The sequence below is a fragment of the Bufo gargarizans genome, chromosome 2, assembly GCF_014858855.1.
Source record: "Bufo gargarizans isolate SCDJY-AF-19 chromosome 2, ASM1485885v1, whole genome shotgun sequence".
In the NCBI taxonomy this organism is placed as follows: Eukaryota; Metazoa; Chordata; class Amphibia; order Anura; family Bufonidae; genus Bufo; species Bufo gargarizans.
In genome coordinates this window covers 122222639-122245202 of record NC_058081.1, presented here as the reverse complement: position 1 = coordinate 122245202, position 22564 = coordinate 122222639, and positions in this window count along the sequence as shown.

The following is a 22564-nucleotide window of genomic DNA, read 5'->3' as shown; positions in this document are numbered from 1 at the left end:
TTCTGGGTCTCTAAATTGTCCACGTGGCCAGAGCTAGCCTTTTATGCCTTGGAGGTGCTGGCCTGCCCGGCAGCCAGCGTTTTGTCTGAACGTGTATTCAGCACGGCAGGGGGCGTCATTACAGACAAACGCAGCCGCCTGTCTACAGCCAATGTGGACAAGCTGACGTTCATAAAAATGAACCAGGCATGGATCCCACAGGACCTGTCCGTCCCTTGTCCAGATTAGACATTAACTACCTCCCCATAACCATATATTATTGGACTCCAGGGCACTTCCTCATTCAATCCTATTTTTATTTTCATTTTACCATTATATTGCGATGCTACCCAAAGTTGAATGAACCTCTCCTCTGCCTGTGTGCTAGGCCTAAATATATGCCAATGGACTGTTGCAGTGGTGGCTGACATGAAGCCTGATTCTCTGCTATGACATGCAGACTAATTCTCTGCTGACATGAAGCCAGATTGTCTGTTACGGGACCTCTCTCCTCTGCCTGGGTGCTGGGCCTAAATTTATGACAATGGACTGTTGCAGTGGTGGCTGACGTGAAGCCTCATTCTCTGCTATGACATGCAGACTGATTCTCTGCTGACATGAAGCCAGATTGTCTGTTACGGGACCTCTCTCCTCTGCCTGTGTGCTAGGCCTAAATATATGCCAATGGACTGTTGCAGTGGTGGCTGACGTGAAGCCTGATTCTCTGCTATGACATGCAGACTGATTCTCTGCTGTCATGAAGCCAGATTGTCTGTTACGGGACCTCTCTGCTCTGCCTGTGTGCTAGGCCTAAATATATGCCAATGGACTGTTGCAGTGGTGGGTGACGTGAAGCCTCATTCTCTGCTATGACATGCAGACTGATTCTCTGCTGACATGAAGCCAGATCCTCTTTTACGGGACCTCTCTCCTCTGCCTGGGTGCTGGGCCTAAATTTATGACAATGGACTGTTGCAGTGGTGGCTGACGTGAAGCCTCATTCTCTGCTATGACATGCAGACTGATTCTCTGCTGACATGAAGCCAGATCCTCTGTTACGGGACCTCTCTCCTCTGCCTGGGTGCTGGGCCTAAATTTATGACAATGGACTGTTGCAGTGGTGGCTGACGTGAAGCCTGATTCTCTGCTATGACATGCAGACTGATTCTCTGCTGTCATGAAGCCAGATTGTCTGTTACGGGACCTCTCTGCTCTGCCTGTGTGCTAGGCCTAAATATATGCCAATGGACTGTTGCAGTGGTGGGTGACGTGAAGCCTGATTCTCTGCTATGATATGAAGACTGATTCTCTGCTGACATGAAGCCAGATTGTCTGTTGCGGGACCTTTCTCCTCTGCCTGGGTTCTGGGCCTAAATTTATGAAAATTGACTCTTACAGTGGTGGGTGACGTGAAGCCTGATTCTCTGCTATGATATGAAGACTGATTCTCTGCTGACATGAAGCCAGATTGTCTGTTACGGGACCTTTCTCCTCTGCCTGGGTTCTGGGCCTAAATTTATGAAAATTGACTCTTACAGTGGTGGGTGACGTGAAGCCTGATTCTCTGCTATGATATGAAGACTGATTCTCTGCTGACATGAAGCCAGATTCTCTGTTACGGGACCTCTCTCCTCTGCCTGGGTGCTGGGCCTAAATTTATGACAATGGACTGTTGCAGTGGTGGCTGACGTGAAGCCTGATTCTCTGCTATGACATGCAGACTGATTCTCTGCTGACATGAAGCCAGATCCTCTGTTACGGGACCTCTCTCCTCTGCCTGTGTGTGTGCTGGGCCTAAATATATGCCAATGGACTGTTGCAGTGGTGGCTGACGTGAAGCCTCATTCTCTGCTATGACATGCAGACTAATTCTCTGCTGACATGAAGACAGATTCTCTGTTACGGGACCTCCCTCCTCTGCCTGGGTGCTGGGCCTAAATATATGCCAATGGACTGTTGCAGTGGTGGCTGACGTGAAGCCTCATTCTCTGCTATGACATGCAGACTAATTCTCTGCTGACATGAAGACAGATTCTCTGTTACGGGACCTCCCTCCTCTGCCTGGGTGCTGGGCCTAAATTTATGCCAATGGACTGTTGCAGTGGTGGCTGACGTGAAGCCTGATTCTCTGCTATGACATGCAGACTGATTCTCTGCTGACATGAAGCCAGATCGTCTGTTACGGGACCTCTCTGCTCTGCCTGTGTGCTAGGCCTAAATATATGCCAATGGACTGTTGCAGTGGTGGGTGACGTGAAGCCTCATTCTCTGCTATGACATGCAGACTGATTCTCTGCTGTCATGAAGCCAGATTGTCTGTTACGGGACCTCTCTGCTCTGCCTGTGTGCTAGGCCTAAATATATGCCAATGGACTGTTGCAGTGGTGGGTGACGTGAAGCCTCATTCTCTGCTATGACATGCAGACTGATTCTCTGCTGACATGAAGCCAGATTGTCTGTTACGGGACCTCTCTCCTCTGCCTGTGTGCTAGGCCTAAATATATGCCAATGGACTGTTGCAGTGGTGGCTGACGTGAAGCCTCATTCTCTGCTATGACATGCAGACTAATTCTCTGCTGACATGAAGCCAGATTGTCTGTTACGGGACCTCTCTCCTCTGCCTGGGTGCTGGGCCTAAATTTATGACAATGGACTGTTGCAGTGGTGGCTGACGTGAAGCCTGATTCTCTGCTATGACATGCAGACTGATTCTCTGCTGACATGAAGCCAGATCCTCTGTTACGGGACCTCTCTCCTCTGCCTGTGTGTGTGCTGGGCCTAAATATATGCCAATGGACTGTTGCAGTGGTGGCTGACGTGAAGCCTCATTCTCTGCTATGACATGCAGACTGATTCTCTGCTGACATGAAGCCAGATTCTCTGTTACGGGACCTCTCTCCTCTGCCTGTGTGTGTGCTGGGCCTAAATATATGCCAATGGACTGTTGCAGTGGTGGCTGACGTGAAGCCTCATTCTCTGCTATGACATGCAGACTAATTCTCTGCTGACATGAAGACAGATTCTCTGTTACGGGACCTCCCTCCTCTGCCTGGGTGCTGGGCCTAAATATATGCCAATGGACTGTTGCAGTGGTGGCTGACGTGAAGCCTCATTCTCTGCTATGACATGCAGACTAATTCTCTGCTGACATGAAGACAGATTCTCTGTTACGGGACCTCTCTCCTCTGCCTGGGTGCCGGGGCCTAAATATCTGAGAATGGACTGTTCCAGTGGTGGGTGACGGGAAGCCAGATTCTCTGCTATGGAACCTCTCTCCAATTGATTTTGGTTAATTTTTATTTATTTAATTTTTATTTTAATTCATTTCCCTATCCACATTTGTTTGCAGGGGATTTACCTACATGTTGCTGCCTTTTGCAGCCCTCTAGCTCTTTCCTGGGCTGTTTTACAGCCTTTTTAGTGCCGAAAAGTTCGGGTCCCCATTGACTTCAATGGGGTTCGGGTTCGGGACGAAGTTCGGATCGGGTTCGGATCCCGAACCCGAACATTTCCGGGATGTTCGGCCGAACTTCTCGAACCCGAACATCCAGGTGTTCGCTCAACTCTAGTCACCACCTCTCCTTGGGGCCAAAACCCTCTCGATAGCATAGGCCTGAAAAAATAATACTTGACGGGCACGATTTTGTATGAAGTGCCTTGCTATGTTAGAAATATTAACACTATTCGGATTTTTTATATAATTTAAATGTTCTAAAATGCGGGTTTTGAACTTACGTGATGTGCTGCCAACATACATCAGATCACAATGTGTGCATTTTATAACATAAACAACACCCTCGGTGTTGCAATTCATATAACTCTGAATGGAAAATTTATATGAATGAACTGCATTGTCAAATGACTTGGTCGGCAGCACATACCTGCAAGTTTTACAGGGATGACCTCCACACTTGGTGAATCCTTTGTATATAAGCCAGTTCGATCTAAAATTATTACCTTTGCTGCTGGCGGTGTAGAAGGATGGAGACAGAGAGCAGGACAAGGTGGGTGCTCTTCTAGAAACAATCCTACAACCAGATTTCAACGCTTGATATAAAATATCATCGTCGAACAGGATGGGTAAGCATTTTTTTATTGTGGAGCTGATTATATCGAATTCTTTGCTATATGTCAAAGATAGGGTAGGAACCACCTTCTGGTCGCCGTCTCCAGATCCCTCTGCACCGCCAGCAGATACAAGTGACCTCGGCCTGGATTTCGGTTTTCCAAAGAGCATATCCTTTCTATCCCTCCGTATTGCTATGTCCCTCCCTCTTTTAATCATCCATGCAAGATAATTTCTGTATCTCAATCTCTCCTCCACTTTGCTAAATTCTTCATCTAACTTCTCTAACTCACTACAGTTTCTGGCTGTGCGAATGAATTCACCCACGGGTATTGCTCTGACGATATGCATGGGATGATGGCTTTTGGCATTTAATATGGAATTGCCTGCCACTTCCTTTCTGTATGTGATGGTGTGCACCACCTCACCCGGGACCCCGTGGAGTGTCAAATCGAGGAAATTAATCTGGAATTCATGTGTTGCACATGTAAATTTTAAATTGTAATTATTATTGTTCAGATATGCCTGGAGGTCTGGTACGGCAGACACACCACCAGCCCACACCATGAGTATATCGTCAATGTATCTGCCGTACCAGATCAAACCAGGCATAAATGGATTATCCAGATTATAAATAAATTTCTCCTCCCAGTATGACATAGTCAGGTTAGCCAGAGATGGTGAGAACCTGGCCCCCATTGACACTCCGCGGGTTTGTAGGTAGTGCACACCATCAAACACAAAATAATTGTGAGTCAGAAGGTATGTAGTAATCTGATATACGTTAACGATATACCGTGTATGTGGTGGTTATGTCTGTCTACTATATGTGACAAATAAAGAGGAGCCATAGAGGAACTCGATCTGTCTCCGGGACCTTTCTTCATTTATCTGCAGGCACAGTCCTGTCTTCTCTTTCTCTGTCAGCTGCCCTGCTTCTCTCTATTGTACACAACACACACAATTCTTCTTTGGAATCCTAGACTTTCCCTTCACTCTCTGTGGCAATAAGCTTGCTTGATTGATTTATGACTGACCCTGATTGATTTTTCACTTTCCCTGAGTCTCTAAGGGCTCTTTCACACCTGCGTTCTTTTCTTCCGGCATAGAGTTCCGTCGTCGGGGCTCTATGCCGGAAGAATCCTGATCAGTTTTATCCTAATGCATTCTGAATGGAGAGAAATCCGTTTATGATGCATCAGGATGTCTTCAGTTCCGGACCGGAACGTTTTTTGGCCGGAGAAAATGCTGCGCTTTTTGCTCCGGCCAAAAATCCTGAAGACTTGCCGCAAGGCCGGATCCGGAATGAATGCCCATTGAAAGGCATTGATCCGGATCCGGCCTTAAGCTAAACATCGTTTCGGCGCATTGCCGGATCCGACGTTTAGCTTTTTCTGAATGGTTACCATGGCTGCCGGGACACTAAAGTCCTGGCAGCCATGGTAAAGTGTAGTGGGGAGCGGGGGAGCAGTATACTTACCATCCGTGTGGCTCCCGGGGTGCTCCAGAGTGACGTCAGGGCGCCCCAAGCGCATGGATCACGTGATCGCATGGCACGTCATCCATGCACATGGGGCACTCTGACGTCACTCTGGAGCGCCCCGGGAGCCGCACGGACTGTAAGTATACCGCTCCCCCGTTCCCCACTACTACTATGGCAACCAGGACTTTAATAGCGTCCTGGCTGCCATAGTAACACTGAAAGCATTTTGAAGACGGATCCGTCTTTAAATGCTTTCAGTTCACTTGCGTTTTTCCGGATCCGGCGTGTAATTCCGGCAAGTGGAGTACACGCCGTATCAGGACAACGCAAGTGTGAAAGAGGCCTTAGATCGTTTTTATGGCAGATGCTGTAAGACCCAACCATCCTCTTTCGCAACCCAGCACAGAACAGAGTTTTGCTAGGGCACCTCACTGCCTGCTGCAGCACTGATTGGCTCAGTAAGCCTTGGAGCAAATCAAAGCAAGTTTTACCCCCCACTTCCTCGCTGCATCATGTGAGTACTTGTTTTCTTTCCCCCTAGTGCTTTTTTACAGCCGGCATGCGCACTAAAATGTCTCTATGCTCTGTTTTAGTAGATTTGTCTAAAACAAACCCGGAAACATTCGGGTTCATCTGCCGTTCAAAAAAAACTATGTTCGCTCAATCTTACTTTGTAGTTTTAGTAATGTTGTGTGTTGTTTTATTGCTTTGTACATTATCATTCCATTTAAGGGAATGGGACTGAGATGTAATACCTAGCTGTGCCTGGTAAACAATGAACAATCAGCTAACTGGTGATGGTGCCAATAATCAGGGGATATTTCTTCCTTCCCCCTCTTTCCTCTTCCTTTCTTTCTTCCTTCTTCCCTTCCTTTCTATCTTTGTTTAAAAAAAACACAGGATGGTAGCATAATTTCAGTAAAGCAAAGTGCATTGCCCCACTGTTATGGCAATGTGTTACTACACAAGGGTTTTTCTGTGCATTTCCTGTATATATACTGCAAAAGGATAAAAAATGCACTGTATGATGTACTTATGCAATTTAGCAGTAGTGTTAACAGGCCTTAGCAACCAATTGATGGGTGGGACTGTGTATTTCTCCAGATAGGGAGGAGGACTCAGAATCAGACTCAGATCAGAAATATTCAGAGACATTAGGAGAGATTTATCAAGACCAGTATGCCATACGCCAGTCTTGATCTCCCTGCACTGACAGTAGAAGTACCTAATTTATTAAAGAGGTTTTGTCATAAAACCTATTCTTAACTTTTCAAACCAGCACCTAGATCTGATACTTTTGTGATTGCGTGTAATTATACATTTTATGTGCCAGTGAGTGAGGTGTTCAATAAAATGTATCTGTACAGCGCCACCTGCTTTTTGTTCTTTTCCTTATTTTTCATCCATTTCACTGAGCTGATCGAACATGTTCAGTTTAAATCTTCATCTGCCACAAGCCATGTTCTGTTACAGGCCGTGGCAGCTACAAGATGAGAGCTGCAGCAGAAAGGACATTCCCATTGAGTTGTGAGGCTGAAAATAATATAGCAGAGCAATTGGAGCAGTGAATGTGGAGATCTCTCGACTCATGTGCGGAACAGAGCTGGTTCTAGCTTTGTTAGAAAGTTATTGTCATGTACCATACGATTTCTGATTTTCATTTTTTACATCATTCAAGGCATAACCCTTTTAAGAGGTAGTTACCTTGTTATGGAATATAATGGACACTTGCTTGTCACGTACAAAATGGTGTCTGTCCGAGAGACAACACCCAGTATGCATTCTATGATTGAAACTATTTGCAGCAAAAACTTGAAACTGGCAGGAATTCCTCTAAGTCTATCATACATATGCCTTAAACGTATTTTCTGTTTACATTCCTTCTTGCTAAAAAACCAATCATATGAGCCCACTCCTCCCACTTTTATGGAGGGTATATAATGTGAAGCCCCCTATGACGGACTGAACCGTCACTGGGGCTGCTGGAGAAGCCTGAGGGCCAGCCTTCTTCTTACAGACTATGGACCCAGAACTATGGAGACCCCCTCAGACCTTTTGGGGTTACAAGGAACTATGAACCCTGATTTATGTGTGGAATTTATATGCCACATATTTCCTATTGCCCATTAAAAAGGCATGGTGTGGATTCAGCAACAGAAAAAGGGCTAACTCTGCACAGAGACTCCCACTGATTTTGTTAGTGATGGGATTAAGATAGCTGATTATAGGAGCAGCCGACTCCTAGATGAGTAGATCCCCCTATGATACACTCAGGAGATAATCCCATCACATGTGTCTCCTCTCTTCCCATTCATTCATTATGGAGGGGGTGAAGATGTCTGTTTGCATGTTGTTCATGGTTGATTGCGTTATGTTGTTAGACTTCTTGAACTGTATATATACTGAGTTGATCTTCAATAAAGTCAGTTCCTGTTTTACCCTTCATCATGTTGAGGCTGGTGTTTGGGTAACTGATCGACACTGGGGATTGCTAAACGCTGAAGATTTGCTATACTCCCCTGGCTATAACTACTAGCTCTTGTATGAGCTGTTCCTGCTCTCTGGATTTAGAAGAGGTTCACCCACTGGAAGCTGAAGCCTGGTCTTGGGTCCAGTGTGGGTGGAGTACTGTGAGACCCTAACCAAGCTTTTCCTGTTCCTGTGGTGGTATTGGTGTCTAGTGGAGTGCTTGGAGCACTTGGGAAGCCCTAGGAGCATCCATCAACGGAGATACCCGGTCAGGGTGCCAGGAGATCCGTTACAGTGGTGGCAGCGGTGGGATGGCATCCTAGTATGAGGAGAAGCAGCTCGGAGACACCGTTCGTGGAGTATATTGAGGGCAACGCTAGTATTCGCACAGTGCCCCTGGCTACAGCAGGATGGAATCGGGTAGTCTTTGGACAGCGTTCCACTATGAGGAGGAGGATTACCCGGACTGGAGGGATGCAGTTCGGAAAGGCGTCTGGCACGAGGCCCTGGAAGATGTACAGATGTATTACCCAAGGTATTAAACACTTGACGGATTCCAGGAAAAAGGCGGTTTCAAACATACAGATACCATACACTCCACACCAACTGCAGACCTTCTTAGGCTTCATTTCCTACTGCCGATCCTGGATGCCCGATGCCTCAGTGCTGATGCAGCTCCTATATGACTGTATTCCCTGGAATGCAACCTCTCCGTTCCAGTTAACAAGGGAGGCTAATGAGTCGTTTGACAAGTTGAAGGCACTAATTGCAACCGCCCAGGCCCTTGGGATTCCTAACTTCAGCCTTCTCTTCAGGCTGTATGTCATGGAACATCAAGGTCACGCTACTGGAGTTCTTACCCAAACACATGGTGGACGCAACAGACCGCTGGGCTACTGTAACGGTCACGTCCACACACACACAGGGGGGAAGGATAGTGACCACTGCTCTCCACCATCACCCCTGGCCCTGCCTACTTGCCACACGAGTCCTGATGACAGGGGACAACTGGACGGCAGTCCCTAACTTAGAATATGTGCAGGGAAGACAGACAAGACAAAATACGGAACGTGAACAGACCGGGTCAGAACCAAGAGAACTACGCAGTACAGAGGGTTAAGCAAAGATTGGTCAGGAGAAGCCGGGGTCAAATACCAGGAGAGTAGAGAAGTACCACAGAAGTCAGCAAAGAGTAGTCAGGTGGGATCCGAGGTCAAAATACCAGGAGGGATGCGCAGTACAGGAGTTGCAGGCAAAGGATCGTCAGGGAACAGGATCAGGTAAGTATTCAGGAGTCAAGCAAATCGCCAGGAACATAAAATTAACAGGCAACCTGTGGCCAGCAGGCTGCCTGTTAAATACTGGCTAGCTGGGGTCATGTGACGTGGCCAGCATCACATGACCCGCAGAAGGAAGTACAGCTGAGCGCCGAGTGCCCAGCTCGATGCTCAGATCCAGCGTGGTTGCTGGGGGAACTGAGGATGCCGGCCACGCAGAGGAGACATGCGCGGTCGGTCTGTCCCGCCCCTTATCACCAAGGAGACAAGGACGCTGTGCGTGTCCTCGCTCCTGCACAGAAATGGGACGCCAGCGGCGCTTAGGAGAGTGAGCGCCCCGGCGTCTCGTGACAGCTACTACTCTAAGCGCCTTGACCCTGTAGCCAGAGCTGCCCCTTCCTGTGTTAGAGCTGTCCATGCTGCCAGCTCTCTTCTGGACGTTGTGCTTGGGCACCCCCTCACCATTTTGGCTCCGCATGACATCTCTGCCATCCTCCAGCAGCCACAACCCAAACACCTCACTGCACAATGCCACTTCCGGCTGCAGTGTAGTTTGCTCCTGCCAGATAATATCTCCATTCAGAAATGTCACATCCTTAACCATGCTGCACTCCTTCCTATTCCAAGGGGAAGTATACTAGAGATTCAGGAGAAGCTTATGAAGATTTTATTGATCTGCATGCTGAAAAAGATCTTCAGGAAGAAGAACTATGGACCTCAACTGACTTTCTTTACCAGGAACAGGATCATGATTGCATCTCTATGATGGAAGCTGAAGTAGGGACACCACCATCGGTCCAAGACACTCATCTGACAAACCCTCATTGGATTCTCTTTGTGGACAGCTCAAGGTATGCCGATGACAAAGGGAAATTCCATACAGGCATGGCAGTCACTAGTGAGCATGAAGTGCTGTGTGCAAGACAATTGCGCCCAGAGCAGTGAGCACAGGAGGCTGAACTCATTGCCCTCACTGAAGCCTGCCTCATGGCAAAAGATTCCACCGCTAATATCTACACGGATTCCCGATATGCCTTTGGAGTGGTTCATGACTTTGGACTAATATGGAAAGCACGGGATTACATCACAGCCGCAGGAACCCCAGCAGCAATACTCCTGCCCACTCAAGTGGCAGTGATCAAGGTAAAGGCCCATACATGAACTGACACTCCTGAGGCCAGAGGAAATGCCCTAGCTGATCAAACAGCGAAGAGAGCAGCAATGGAAGAGGAAGGAGCCCAGACAGAACAGATCCTGACAGTACAAGAAGATCTGGAGCAAGAGGAAGTCACATGGGACCTACTGAAACAAATCCAGAAACAGGCAACTCCCAGGAAAAAGGAAACCTGGTTGAAAGAGTCAGTCCTCTAAGAAGAATCTTGACTCTGGACACAGGGAAAGAGAGTACGCCTACCCAGAACTCTCTATCCCCTAATAGCCACAATAGCTCATGAAAGAGCTAATTGATAAAATATGGATGGCCCCAGGGATCACCCCTGTCCTGGTGAGACATACTCAAGCGTGCCTCATCTGTGCAGAGTGTAATCCAGGTAGAACCGAGCCCACATCCCGGAAATGTCCCCCAAAGGCCTTATATCCCTTTCAGAGGATGCAAATCGACCACATCCAGATGCCAATGTGCCAAGGGTTTTAATATGTGCTGGTAGTGATAGACTTGTTCTCTGGGTGGTCAGAAGCCTACCCAGTCCGAAATCAGACAGCAACTACTACTGCTAAAGAACTGATGCAGGAGCTTGTCTGTAGAGTCGGAGTACCTGAGGTCTATAAGAGTGTTCAGGGCCCAGCATTGACTGACAGATTAACCCAAGAAGTCTGGGAAATGGTAGGGTCGCACCTGGTGTATCATACCCCCTACAGGCCCCAAAGCAGCGGCAAAGTTGAAATATTGAACAGGGTGTTGAAGTCAAAATTGTTGACCAAGGAGACAGGGCTCAATTGGGCTTAGTGCTTGCCTATAGCACTCTTTTCAGTTAGGCAAACACCAAGGCCTCCACACAAACTGACACCATACGAGATCCTATTTGGGACAGGGCCAAAATTGGGACAGTATTTCCTGCAACAGTTGCAAATGCATTATGAATCTGTTGCTAAATATGTGATAGCTCTGAGTAAACAATTGTCTAACATACATGCACAAGTTTTCTCTTCAATTCCGGATCCTAACTCCCTAGAAGGAAGCCACACTGTGAAACCTGGAGAGTGGATGGTGGTCAAGAAGCATACCAGAAGCACCCTTGAACCACGAGACGAGGGACCTTACCAGGTGCTGCTGACCAACCCAACTTCTGTAAAACTCGAGTGGAGACCTAACTGGATCTAGGCATCACACTGCAAAAGAATACGAGTGCCAGCTCCAGATATCGAGGAAACCACTGCTGAATCTGCATGATGCCTTTTGAAACAGTTATCGCTCTACTACTTTTTGTCTACACCTACACGGTCACATATAGACAGAATCTTCCAAAGACAGGAGGACAAGTGGCCATCACCCAACAAAAAGAGAAGGATGGCTACATATTGACCACTTTCTGTTTTTTTAATTCCTCCAGCACTCATGTGGCTACCTTCAAATTAAATTACTGCAGTGTAGTATTGTGCTCAACGCCAGCATGGCAATGTAGCATGCACCAAAGGGGCAGCCATAGATCCACATACATCTGTGTCATACCTTATAGGCACCTGGATGGGGGTGGTAAATGCTGGGGGCATGGGCATGTTCCACCTTAAAGACCTACATTATCTCACAAAGATAGAAGGATCCGTCCAAACCCTACACTACCTCCCTTAGGCAGATGACAGCAATAGCAGACCCTACCTTCGAAGATACTATGGCCACGAGACAGGATTTTCTGGCACCAACCTGTGGTTAAAATGGATGAAATGCAATGCTGACACACACAATAAGACGAACTGTTACATATGCGGGCGGGGCACGCCCCCACCTAGGCACAGTGCCCTTGCATCTGCCTCCTGAGACTGAAAGCTGCTTCCTCAGCCTATACACCAACACTAGCGCTAATGACTCTGCCTGTGAAAAGTGGAAGAGAAGAAGAGAAAATACTCCCTGGTAGTAAAAGCCACCAATCCAGGTGAATGCATAACCATATACCCCGGTAACTACACCTGTTACTTCAACCCTGGCAGTCAGAGATTCTTGGGCAACTTCACAGAGGGGTACTGCTCATCCTACAGCAACCTGTCCCCTGAAACACAGAATCAGAGGGTATCTCAGGGATAACAGACCCATGGGATGAGTACTTTGGATGGTTTACAAATTGAAAATCCTTCCTTACCCAGATAGGTATGGTGATAGTCTTGATGCTAGTATTAATGTCAGTAGTGTTATGTTGCATTGTACCCTGTGTCCGAAAAATATGTGAAAAAATTGTGACTTCAACTACTGAACAGCCCATCATGCTGCTATATGGTGAAGAAGTAATGAAAACCAAAGAATTCAACACAAGTTCCCCCCTCTTAGGATGTCGTACTGAGATAGGGAAAGATGAATCCCAGGGTACTATCATAAGTCCAATTAACCAGGAGTCTACCCAAAAGGGGTAGGTTGTCGCCACTGTGGGTGAAGAGGATTGTGAATGGTATTCCCAGGGGTTCACTAGGCAGGGAAAGTTCTACAATCAAGAATCCAAGGGGGGACTGTTATGTAATATAATGGACACTTGCTTGTCACTTACAAAATGGTGTCTGTCCGAGAGACAACCCCCAGTATGCATTCAATGATTGAAACTATTTGCAGCAAAAACTTGAAACTGCCAGGAATTCCTCTAAGTCTATCATACGTATGCCTTAAACTTATTTTCTGTTTACATTCCTTCTTGCTAAAAAAAAAAAAACAATCATGTGAGCCCACTCCTCCAATTTATATGGGGGGTATATAATGTGAAGCCCCCACCTAATAAATTAGAGTTATGCTTTGACCTTATACAGAGTGTCAGTGTTATTTATCTCGCCGTGCATGCACGTATCTATCTATCTATTTTAGAGCAGTGTATCAACCTACCTGACCATTGATCAGAACCAGAACAGCCTCTTAATAAATTAGGCACATCTGCCCTGCCATGTGCCAGAAACTGACGTGTACACAAACCAGGGGCTGGTGCAGACTTCAGTTATAACTTCCGCCAGTGTCTGGCGTAAATTCTATTAAATCCGGCAGGCCGAGTGAAGCCCCTCACCTCCCACTTAGCCCCACCACCTTTTTCTCACTACTTCAGAAAAGCGTTGAGAAGCCTAAAAAGTCGCAAATTATTATGCATATACTGTATAGCTTGTGCCATAATAAGCGACTTTTTTATGCCACAATAGAGGCATAAAGGGCTTAGTAAATGTCCCTCATTGTGTTCTCTCCTGTGGGGTTCACGACCTATATGAGGACAGTTTTGAAAACTAGCATACAAATACACCAGTCTTGATCTCCCTGCACTGGCATGAGATGCACCTAATTTAGTAAGATGCAGATGACTTAATAAACTAGATGCATCTCTGCCATGGCGTGTGCCAGATACTGAAGTCTACAACAGCTACAGGCTGGCACAGATTTAATCTATAATTTAACCATTTCAGCTCCAGGGAATTTTACATTTTTCCGCTTCTGTTTTTTACTCCCTTCCATCCTAGATTCATACATTTTTTACTTTTTTCATTCACATAGCCGTATGTGGGCTTATTTTTTTTGCTGGACAAGTTGTACTTTCTGATGGCATCATTTAATATTGCATACAATGTAGTGGGGATCTGCAATTCCAAATTGGGTGGAAAAAATGCAATTCTGCCTCAGTTTTATGAGTTTTGTTTTTACAGCGTTCCCTTTGCAGTAAAACTGACCCATGCCTTTTATTTTCTGGGTCAATTATTTTTTCTTTTCATGGCCATATTCTGACCCCCATAACGTTTTTGTAGTTATGTCTATGGAGCTGTCTAGGGGCCTTTTTGCAAGATGATCTATAGTTTTTATTGATATCGTTTTAGAGTGTGTATGAGTTTTTGATCACTTACTCCTTTTTTTGAGGGGAGTTAAAGTGACAAGTAAATGAATCAGCCGTACAGATTTTTTTTCTTTTACCTTATTCACCATACGGGATAAATACATTTACATTTTAATAGCTTGGCCATTTTGGTACACAGTGATGTCTGTTTTTTTTTTTTTGTTTTTTTTACTGTTTTATGTCACCCTAGGTGACTATAAAAATAAATTATTAGACCCAGACTATGGTAGACAATGAACAGCTCCCCCGATTTCTGCGATGGGGAGCCCTTCAGGCCCCAGCAGAACAGGCCTCCTGGGGAAAGCTGCCTCAGATGCCAAAGTTACAATTGACTATGGCATCAAAGGGGTTAAATGCCTGTGATCTGATTTATCATCAATCGCAGACATTAGCCCTAGGTGTCTGCTGTTTAAAACAGCAGAAAACAGGTGGCTATAGCATTTTAAAAGCCATAATTTTTGGGTTATATTGTAACCATAGGAGTGAGTATATAAGAGGCATGGGGGGGTGGAGGGAAGCAAAAAAACAGTAATTCTATCTTTTGGGGGGGGGCTTTATATATCATTATGATTAAAGCAGCACCAAATTTGTACCAAATATGTATTTTTAAAGGGAAATATTTAAGACTAATGAATTTTCTTTTTTTCTTTTTTGGGGACTTGAATTTGATTTCTTGTATAATGTTTTGAAATACATGCTACATGGTGATACATTGATAGATGCTTACCAGACCAATTGCCTAACGGGTTAAAAGACCACAGACTAACTTTCTTGGTTCTGATGAAGGCCTCCGATGACTAAGGCCTATTTCACACAAGCGATACAGATTCTGTCAAGATCTGCAATAGGTAGATCAGCCGGCACTCTGTAGTTTAGTGAGTGGTGCACGTGTCCAGGGTCGGCGTCCCATACATTTCCATGCAAAGAAGACCGGCACTCGCTGATGTCAATGTCATAACTTTTCTTTTATTGTTGTCACGTGGAGGAACAAGTACAGGTGACGCGTTTCGACTCTATGCGAGTCTTTGTCAAACCAGTGAATGTGAGTACAAAATTAGTACATTTAAATAGACCGCTTGCTACTACGTCAGCGGAAGTGACGTTCCGTAACCAGGGGAACATACAAAAAAAAAAATCAAGAGCTTACAAAAGAATATAGGCAGACATACACAGGGGGAGGAACATCAAGGTAATAAAAATAATGTGAATAACAAAATTAGGGAATATTAAGGACAATAAATACAAGGTATCTCAGTAATTGATATACAAAGATATTCAATAATTTGTATTGTTTATATTATATTGAAAAGGAAAAGAGAACCTGTAGTGGTGATATCATTTCACATCAAGTTTTCTGTAAGGGAAACAAAGGCATACAGATTAGATCCTATAAAAAGGCATTTGATTCATATTCACGGTTTAGGCCTCCTGGTTCCAAGGTTCGTAACCTATGGATCCAGAAGGCCTCATGTTTTTTTAAGAATTGAACTCTATATCCTCCCCTACAAGGAGGTTGTACCTGCTCTATAATTTGGCCAGCGTCTAATAAAAAAGAAGGCATCTCCTTGGTTAAGGGTGTCAGGACCTTTTCTAGAAGAATGGCTGGTTGGGACAAAATGGAGTTGGTGGATGCAACTATGGGGCGTCCAGGCGGCTGTGTTAAAGACTTGTGAATTTTAGGCAAGGTATAAAAAAACTGGAGTAATGGGATGTTGATTAACTAAATAAGTACATAATTTATCATCAACTACGCCCCTATCCCTAAATTCCATGGTAATATCCTAAAGTTTACGTTTTATGTCATAGACAGAATCATGTCCTAGGGGTACATAGGTATTCCTATCGGCTAACTGTCCTAGGATTTCTGAGATGTAATAATCTTTGTCCATAAAGACAAGGGTACCCCCTTTGTCAGCAGGTTTAAACCAGCCATTTGTCCCAATCAGCGATTTTTCTAGAAAAGGTCCTGACACCCTTAACCAAAGGAGATGGCCATTTTCTGAGGGAAATTAAAAACCTCCCCATAAGCAAGGGAGACTTATTAGTAACCTTTGATGTGTGCAGTTTGTACACATCAATTCAACATGAGAAAGGCCTTACAGCTGTACAGTAGAATGGATTCTTGAGTATTCTATGTACTTACCTCAAGAAAAAGAGTTTTTTCTAAAACTCTTGGAGATTATTTTGAGAGAAAACGACAACGGCGTGGAACCTAGATAGGTTTGAATGCCGCACTGGCATACACAAATAGTTACATGGCGTGGTTCGAACACATGTACATCTATAACCATGAACTATATAAAAAACATTGCATACTGTGGCGACATTTCATCGACAATGTCTTTTGCGTATGGCGTGGCGGCATTCAATCCTTACTGGATTTCTCCACCTACTTAAATTCGGTGTGGCAGGAACTTCAATTTACAATACACTGGGACGACATGAGAATCAGTTTCCTTGACACTTGGGTCATCAAAAATGATAATGGCTCTTTACAAACTGACCTATATGTCAAGGACACTGACCGTAATAGTCTTTTGCACTTTACCAGTGATCACCCACCCACAACAAAAAAAATCCCTACCTTATTCCCAATACCGACGTGTAGACAGGATTTTCTCAGAGGCTGCGAATAAAGAAATGAGAATCAATGAGATGACAAATAAATTCCGGGCAAGAGGAAACTCACAATCATTGTTGGAAATAGAACAAGACAAATTAGAAAATATCTCTACATCAATTCAATCTTTACCCCCCAAAAAAACACTTCGGCAGACGAAGTAACAGGCGGTCTATTTAAATGTACTAATTTTGTACTCACATTCACTGGTTTGACAAAGACTTGCATAGAGTCGAAAAGCATCACTTGTACTTGTTCCTCCATGTGACAACAATAAAAGAAAAGTTATTGCATTGACATCAGCAAGTGCCAGTCTTCTTTGCATGGATCTGTCAGGATTCTGGTCAGGGAAAAGAACTGATGATTTTGCATGCAAGTTCAATAATTTTTTCTGTGATTGTGTTCAGTGTGTATGTTTTTTCTGTCTGGATTGTATGCATTTTTCATTTGCGTGAAATAAAACTGAAAAATAACAATCTACATCTCCTAGCAACTATCAATGAAAAATATATTGCATCCAGATGCTTTCCATTTTTCACGCAAGCCCTTTCCCTTCTATGGAGCCAGAGCTTTGTGAAAAATGCACAATATAAAAACATGCTGCGATTTTTTTCCTGAACACAAAGATGATGTGTAAAAAAAACACTGTTCATGTGCACAGACCCATTGAAATGAATGGTGTCAGGATTCAGTCCGGATGCTATGTGTCCACGCACTACACACATTGCAACTGGATGGAAAACTTGCTGGGGCCTAAAGCTCCAGCAACACGGCTGCAAAGTGCATAGCACCGTAATTTTACTCTAAAGTGCCACCATAAAAAAGTATTTACTCAAAAGAGGTCCCTTGAACAGCCACTCTAGAAATGCTGGCTGTTAAAGAGTTAACATTAATTTTCCATTCTCAGTGAGTCATTCAATTTAAATGTTTATTTACTTTTCTTGATACACAAAGCCTTTATTATTAGAAGTTGTCAAATGATGTAAAGCACATATAGAGTTGTGATAGACTACAGCACAGATAGAAACTGGGAGAACAATGAACTTTTCCCCCGTGGGCTTTATAAATTGTCAGAAAGTCAATGTAATAAGTAAAATGTCTATTAATATGCTAATGAAACCAAAAAGTGGTGGTTATTATTCGCATGATTGTAGTTTGTCAACTTAGTTGTGATGTATCAAACAGCTGTTGGTTTGCAAATTACTCCATACAACTGGAATGTAATCTGAATAATAAAAATCAGGCTCTTCACAGAATCACGCAGATGGATCCCATACATGTCAACACAAGGGAGGAAAACATGGGCGTAATTGCTCCCAAATGGTTTTTATTACATTACAATTGAAATTCATGCTCAATTTTGTTGTGTTTGTATTTTTCTTATGTTGCACATCTTGTCACAGTACATTAAATGAAATACTCCTGCCAAGCAGATAATCACAACCGTGCCCATAAACATACACCATCTTCTGTTCAAGCTTAACTTGGCATAAATCCCTCAACTAACCAGAGAGGAAATATCAGACAATGCGTTTAATTAGACTGTCAGCTTGACTGGTTTTCATCAAAGTTTCTTCACTGCTACTGACCATGAGTTCAAAATGTTCAAATTAAAGACCCCTGCAAGACACCGATGGGTCACTTTGGTTAAAGGAGAACTTCATATAAATCTCCAACCCAGGGTATGCAGCACATCTGCCCATATTCTGAATATAACACTTCTGTCCCTTTGTCCTGGCAGTTTAGAGTCGTCCTGGAAGTACCAGCCACATTTCCCTTATATGGAAAGCCACATCTACATTATAGTGTCTTCATTAAAACAATACTAGTCACAGTACTCCCATAACAATGGTGCCCTTATACCAATGCCAGTCAAATTGCCCCTTATGACAACATCCAGAAGACCTCCATAACAATGATATCAACATTGTTTTCCTCTTCAATGTTGCCATTTACTTTCCCCTGGCAGACACTCAAAGTTGGGACTTAAAAGGGTTATCCCACTTATTTCCATACCAAACTTCCATAGCTGCGCTTATTAGTGTTCGGCGCAAATAATCAAATCGCAAATACTAATCGCGAATATCGTCACTACGAGAATTCGCTAATATTTTGAATATAGTGATATATTTTGGCAATTTCGAATATTCTAGATTTTTTTTTTATCAGTAACCTCCCTTCTTGCTTGTGGACCAATGAGAAGGCTGCAATGTCTTTGTCTAGCAACCGATAGGAAAGTTGCCTACCCCTTACTATATAAGAACCTCCCCAGCAGCCATTTTCTACAGTTTTTTGAAGTTCTGAGAGAGACAGCAGTGTCATTGCTGTGCTCTGTGCTTTCCGCACTAGATAGGTAGTTAGATAGCTTATCTAACTACCTAAAGAATTATTAGGAACACCTGTTCTATTTCTCATTAATGCGATTATCTAGTCAACCAATCACATGGCAGTTGCTTCAATGCATGTAGGGTTGTGGTCCTGGTCAAGACAATCTCCTGAACTCCAAACTGAATGTCAGAATGGGAAAGAAAGGTGATTTAAGCAATTTTGAGCGTGGCATGGTTGTTGGTGCCAGACGGGCCGGTCTGAGTATTTCACAATCTGCTCAGTTACTGGGATTTTCACGCACAACCATTTCTAGGGTTTACAAAGAATGGTGTGAAAAGGGAAAAACATCCAGTATGCGACAGTCCTGTGGGCGAAAATGCCTTGTTGATGCTAGAGGTCAGAGGAGAATGGGCCGACTGATTCAAGCTGATAGAAGAGCAACGTTGACTGAAATAACCACTCGTTACAACCGAGGTATGCAGCAAAGCATTTGTGAAGCCACAACACGCACAACCTTGAGGCGGATGGGCTACAACAGCAGAAGACCCCACCAGGTACCACTCATCTCCACTACAAATAGGAAAAAGAGGCTACAATTTGCACGAGCTCATCAAAATTGGACTGTTGAAGACTGGAAAAATGTTGCCTGGTCTGATGAGTCTCGATTTCTGTTGAGACATTCAAATGGTAGAGTCCGAATTTGGCGTAAACAGAATGAGAACATGTATCCATCATGCCTTGTTACCACTGTGCAGGCTGGTGGTGGTGGTGTAATGGTGTGGGGGATGTTTTCTGGGCACACTTTAGGCCCCTTAGTGCCAATTGGCCATCGTTTAAATGCCACGGGCTACCTGAGCATTGTTTCTGAAAATGTCCATCCCTTCATGACCACCATGTACCCATCCTCTGATGGCTACTTCCAGCAGGATAATGCACCATGTCACAAAGCTTAAATCATTTCAAATTGGTTTCTTGAACATGACAATGAGTTCACTGTACTAAAATGGCCCCCACAGTCACCAGATCTCAACCCAATAGAGCATCTTTGGGATGTGGTGGAACGGGAGCTTCGTGCCCTGGATGTGCATCCCTCAAATCTCCATCAATTGCAAGATGCTTTCCTATCAATATGGGCCAACATTTCTAAAGAATGCTATCAGCACCTTGTTGAATCAATGCCATGTAGAATTAAGGCAGTTCTGAAGGCAAAAGGGGGTCCAACACCGTATTAGTATTGTGTTCCTAATAATTCTTTAGGTGAGTGTATATATGATGCAGATAGTCAGTGTAGGTTAGATAGTGATATAGTGTAGCTGTTTCAGTGCAGTGTTAGGTAGTGTGATAGGTTCTGCTGTCCATACATACATGCAGACCTGCTAAAATGTGAAGTTTCACCTATTGCACCAAAATATTTGCATCATTAGTGACGATTAGCGCAATCGTGAATATATTGGAGCACTCTAACTGCATATAAAGCCATTTTAATGTTCTGCCGTGACAACCATTTTCTCCAGTCTCAGGAAAGTTCTAGCAGCTTGGAAAATGTAGCAAAAGTGACTTATGTCTGTATTTCGCACGCATTACACAAATATTACATTGCTGATTTTTCGCAATCAAGAAAATCATCTCGAATTCGCAAATTCACGAATATATGACGAATATTCGCCTAAATATTCGTGAAATATTGCAAATTCGAATATAGCCCCTGCCGCTCATCACTAGCGCTTATTAGCTCTTTTATAGTATTTTGTCATGTCTACTTAAAAAAAAAAATAATTCAATGTGAAAATCGCAATGTAAAATTTGCTTGCTGCGCATGCAAAAAAGGGGCGTGGCCTAGTTTAGCAACTGTTTTCAAACTACCCAAAGTTTGAGGAGATTGGAAAGCATGGTTGGCAGCAATTTTCGCGACAGTGAGGAAGAACTCACATGCATGTCAGAACAATCGCTTTATATGCAAATAGAGTGTTATAAAATATTTGCGATTTCAAAAAAATCGTCACTTGTGATGTGAATGTTTTTTTTGCAATACATACAACTTCACATTTTATCAGGTCTAAGTAGATATTACTGATTGGTGCACTAAGTATTGTTGGGACATTACAGCACTATGTTTGTAGCATGTATGTATGGACATAGCAATATCTCTCACATGCACATTGCACATCCATTTTCCTGCCACAAAGTTAGAGGTAGGTGGAGAGTCCTTAAAAATTATTTCAGAGATTTAAGTCAAAAGCTTAGGGAAAGGACCTCAAAGGTAGTATTTTCCGAAATACTGCCTGTACCACGGGCCACATAAGAAAGGCAGCTGGAGATTAGGAAGATTAACAAGTGGTTTAAGAACTGGTGTAGGAAGGAGGGGTTTGGGTTCCTGGAGAACTGGGCCGACTTTTCTATTGGCTACAGGCTCTATCGTAGGGACGGGCTGCACCTCAATGGGGAAGGGGCAGCTGTGCTGGGGAGAAAGATGGCTAGAAGGTTGGAGGAGTGTTTAAACTAGGGACTGGGGGGAGGGAAATTACATTATAGGAGGGGAAGTTAGGGCAGATAGAGACCGGGGGCAAGGAATGGAAGGAGGGACTAGAACAGTTCAGAAGGAAAGGTGTAGGATAAAAAAAAATATACATAAACCTCTCAAATGTATGTATACTAATGCCAGAAGCCTGACTAATAAAACTGGTGAACTGGAATTAGTGATGTGTGAGGAGGACTATGACATAGTGGGAATAACTGAGACATGGCTGGGTGATAGCTATGACTGGGCAGTTAATGTACAAGGTTAGAGTCTGTTTAGAAAGGATCGTCAAAACCAGAGGGGGGAGGGGTCTGCCTTTATGTAAAGTCTTGTATAAAGCCCCCACACCGTGAAGATATAAGTGAGGGACATGAACATGTGGAGTCACTGTGGGTAGAGAGATACATGGAGCTAAAAAAAGGAGTTTACTATAAACCACCTAATGTACCAGAGTCCACATAAAATCTACTACTGAACGAGATAGACGAGGCCGCAAATTATAATGAGGTGATTATTATGGGGGACTTCAACTACCCAGATATAGACTGGGAAACTAAAACTTGTATATCTCATAAAGTAAACAGGTTCTTGGCAATAACCAAAAACAATTACCTCTCCCAACTGGTTCAAGACAAGGTTCTAGAGGGACAGCCATACTGGACTTAATATTAACCAATAGGCCTGACAGAACAAAAGACGTGCAGGTTGGGGGACACCTGGGAAATAGTGACCACAAAGTAATAACCTTCCAATTATCATTCAAAAGAGCGTTTTTACAGGGAGGAACAAAAATACCAAAC